The 4,436-nt window shown below is 43.9% G+C and overlaps 1 pseudogene; it reads left to right on the top strand.

The window, feature by feature from the left end:
- The first annotated feature begins 1,189 nt into the window (after positions 1 to 1,189).
- Positions 1,190 to 3,963, top strand: LOC108634764 (annotated as a pseudogene).
- The last annotated feature ends 473 nt before the right edge of the window (positions 3,964 to 4,436 follow it).

The raw sequence follows: 4,436 nt of genomic DNA, 5'->3' as shown, positions 1-4,436 counted from the left end.
GCTGGTTTGTCCCCACTCCCCTACCATATGGACAGTAACAGGCTGTTTGTTGCATGGAGGAAACCATCCAGTCACTTTGCACCCCTGTGTATTCTTTCAGTGCTCAGGGAGAGCTCCCAGGGATTGAAGGTAACATGCGACACAAGAGTGTGCTTGGATTGTGGAGCGGGAACACGTGGATCAAATTTCCAGAGGCCAATTCAGTGACAGCGCCTGGGATAGCCCCAGATGCAAAACCCGAAAATTCCATGTAGCAGAGCCAGGACACATGGGGGCGCTGGAGCCCAGGAACCCTGAAAGATGCCCACTGGTCTAGAGGTGTGTCCACAAGGGTGCCCCCCACTGCTCTCTCTGCCATTGGTCTAGATTTGGCCCAGCACACAGAGCATGGCTTACAGCCTAGGGATCCCAAGGGTTAGGTTGATATCCCAGGGCCCATGCACCTTGTCTAGGGCTGTGCGGCACCACTTTGTGGACTGAGACAGGGCAGGAGCTGGATGGCGGTACTTGAGACAGCGTTCCGGTACTTGAGACAGCGTCCAAGGCAGGGAGAGCAGCAAAAGTCCTGAGAAGGCCCATCCTCTCTGCTCGGTACCCTTAGGAGAATGCGTCTGGGAACCCTGCACCTGCAGATACTAAAATCCATGGGTGCTCAAATCCCTTATATAAAATGATGTAGTCTTTGAATGTAACTTAACGGGATGCTCCGGCATGCTTTAAATCATCTCCACATTCCTTATAATACCTAATACAATGCTGAGCCTGTGTAAATAGTTTCAAGTACAGTGTACATTATATATATATGTAGTTTTCAGCATGAGGCAGGTTGAAGGTTTGCTATTAGAACTTTCTGGAATTTAAAAATATATATATATTTTTGATCCATGTATATATATAGTCTAGTGCCTTCTGGACTCAGAGAGTGAAGGGAGTGAGGGGCACTCCCCAGGGACAGCTGGGGTCTCATTTGGACATTTTATGTTGGTCAGCATTTCTGAGTGAGACTTGAGATTTATAAGAAAAATGATGCCTACCAGCTCTCCTGTAGAGTTTAACAGGAGCACTGGGGCCACCATGGGGAGACAAGGCAAAAGTGGGGTCTGGGGAAGGAAGTTTAAAACTGTCATGTACTTAATTGAGTTTGAGATGTTTCCTTATGTTTAAAATAACGGTGTGAATAGTTATCGCTATGTTTCAGCCAGTGATTAAATCAGGTAATAATTTTGTCTTTTGAAAGATATATAATCATCACCACTTATCTGCAGAGAATAAGTTCCAAGACCCTCAGTGGACATCTGTAAACTCACATAGTATCAAATCCTATATACACAATGTTTTTTTCTCTACAAACATACCTGTGATGCAGTTTATTTTGTAAAAGTACAGTAAGAGATTGGCAACCAACTAATACTAACAGAAAAGTGAAAGTGAAGGTGCTCAGTCATGTTCAACTGTTTGCAACCCCATGGACTGAAGTTTACCATGCTCCTCTGTCCATGGGATTTCCCAGGCAAGAATTATAGATTGAGTGTCGTTACCTTCTGCAGAGGATATTCCCAACCCAGGGACCAAGCCTGGGTTTCCCAAATTGTAGGCAAACACTTTACCATCTGAGCCACCAGGGAAGGTGTAATAATAACATAGAACAATAATAACAATATACCTTTATAAAACTTTTGTGAATGTAGTCTCTATGTAAAAACTAATACTGTAATAATTTAGTGATTTTTTTTCACCCTAACTAAGCACTGTGGCCATAACTTTTGCAGTTTGAGTTTTGACAGCAAAACTAACCCAGATTTATTTTCTCTTCTTCACATTCACCAAAGATCTTAGCAACCTCAGCATACATTTTTTTTCTCTTTTTATATCAAATTGAGAACTTCAATCTTTTCACTTAAAGGCAGCACTTGATGGATTGTGTCTGGCATATATAAATGGCCAGCATCACTCCACTTATGCTTTGCGGCCATTATTGGGTAAAATAAGGGTGACTTGGTCACAAGCCCTGTGACATCTCAACAGTCATTGTGGTAACTGAGTGACAAACGGGTGGGATGTGCAGGACTAAGGAATGATTCACCTCTGGGCAGGAGGAGGCAGGATGACATGAGATTCCAATCACACTTCTCAGAATGACATTCAATTTAAAACGTGTGTCATTTATTTCTGGAATTTTCCATTTAATATTTTCAGTGAACAACTGAGGGTTAACTGAAACCTCAGAGAGTGACACCTGAGATCAAAGAGGATGAGCTTTTCCTGTAGTGGAAAGCTTCACTAGAAGTAGGGGGCCACTTGAAGCCAAAAGTGATAGTAAAATCGCTCATCTCTTCCTGTGTGAGGAAAGCACCACCACAGCCCCAGAAAAAGACCAGAGGGTCTAAATCCGGGGATGAGGACGATGACTATGCTGAGGTCATATTTGTTGGAGTGGAGCATGTCAGTAAGGATGCTGAAACCCTCCTTGTCAGAGTGAGCTCAAGTCCAAAGCCAGTCACTTCCAACATTTTGAACAGAGTGACCAGGGACTCATCTTCAAGAAGAAAGAAAGGCCATGTGAGTCCAGATCCCTCCTGCAGGTTGCAACCTACAAATCTCAGGACCCCAGCTTCAGAGCCAGCAGATGTCTCATCAGCTTCTCAGTCTGAATGCGGAGGAAGAGACAGTTCTATTATTTCTGACCCTTCATCTAAACCTGATTATAAAATGAGCTCTCTGCAAGCCATGCTTCACAATTCAGAGTTGCTCTCTCCATGGCCTCATTTCTATCCGGAGCTGTTCTCTCATTAGGAGGCAAGGATGAAAGTCCTCTTAATTCAAAGCAATGTCTCACTTCAGATGTAAATGTTTACAGTGGGAATCTCAAAAGACATACACTCAGCAAAGGAATCCCAGAGGGACAAGCCTCCACAACGGCCAATCCAGGAATCTCTCTTACAAAGAATATGACCTTGGAATTATGACCTTGGAAGATCTCCCAACCTCACTGAGCCATGTTCATGGTAAGGTTTCATTATCATGGACTCACGCAAATGACCAGGCATGCTTCAGTCTTATGGATCCAGACAGAATATGTAGTTTGGAAGGGCCTGAGAAAACAGACTTTTTGATTCTAGCAAGTCAGAGCAAGACTGTTGATCTCATGAAAGGATATCTGATCATGTTACTTGATAACTTTTACTATGGACAGCATACAAGAGATGGGCAACCATAACAGAAGACTCACACAGCCTTTAAATGCCTCAGCTGCTTTAGAGTTCTAAAAAATGTCAAGTTTATGACCCACCTGAGGAACCATCTGGAGCTTGAGAGGCAGAAGGGTGACAGCTGGGAAATCCACACTACCTGCCAGCACTGCCACCACCAGTTTCCCACCCCAATCCAGCTGCAGTGTCACAGTGTAAGTGTCCATGCTTCCCTGGAGCCCTCCACAGTCTGTAAAACCTGTGAATTCTCCTTCAAAATAGATCAAGTTATCTTACCGCACATGAAGGAGAGTCACAAATCTGGCAAAATGCCCTATGTGTGCCACGTTTTCAGTTACAGATCGTCAGGTTTTGAAGTGTAGAGGTGCATTTTAGAACATGGCATGGAAACAAGAACAATTTGCTTTGCCTGTTTTGCCTCAAAATTTTCAAACTGGCAACATCCTTCGTAAATCAGACTTGGAAGCACTGGAACAAGAGGGTCTTTCCAGGTTCCAAGTGCTGGCTAAGTTTTTGAAGCTGAAGGAAAAGACAGAGCAAGAATCAGCAGTCATTCAAACAGCCAGAGCAATTGCGAGGGTTGCCTCCTGAAACAGACATCACAATCTGAAACTCAGTTCAGCTGGGACTGAGAAAGACAGGATCTATCATTGTGAGGAACACTGACTCACAAGTGCCACACAGAAAAACTACAAGAAAGATTGACTATGAGCACAAAATACTCCAGACTTGTTGCAGCAAGGGATCTGGCTAAACATTATGTTCTACTCACCTCCAGATATTCAAAAAAGCCCTATTGAGGTTCAGCCAGCTGTACATAAAGACCCTGCTTGGCATTTGTGGTTCAGTTGCTCAGTCGTGTCTGACTCCCTGTGACCCTATGAACTTCAATATGCCAGGCTTCCCTATCAATCATGATCTCCTGAAGCTTGCTCAGACTCATTCAGGTGGGTTGCTGATTCCATCCAACTGTCTCGTCCTGTCACCGTTTTTGTTCCTGCTTTCAATATTTCCCAGCATCAGGGTTTTTTCCAATGTGTTGACTCTTCCTGTCAGGTGGCAAAGTATTGGAGCTTCAGATTCAGTTCTTCCACTGAATATTTAGGATTGACGTACCCTGGGATTGAGTGGATGGATCTCTTTGCAGTTCAAGGGACACTCAAGAGTCTTCTCCATTCTCCAGCACCACAGTTCAAAAAGATCAATTCTTCAGCACTCAGTCTTCTT

Source organism: Capra hircus, unplaced genomic scaffold, assembly GCF_001704415.2.
Source record: "Capra hircus breed San Clemente unplaced genomic scaffold, ASM170441v1, whole genome shotgun sequence".
In the NCBI taxonomy this organism is placed as follows: domain Eukaryota; kingdom Metazoa; phylum Chordata; class Mammalia; order Artiodactyla; family Bovidae; genus Capra; species Capra hircus.
This window is presented reverse-complemented; position numbering and strand designations above follow the sequence as displayed.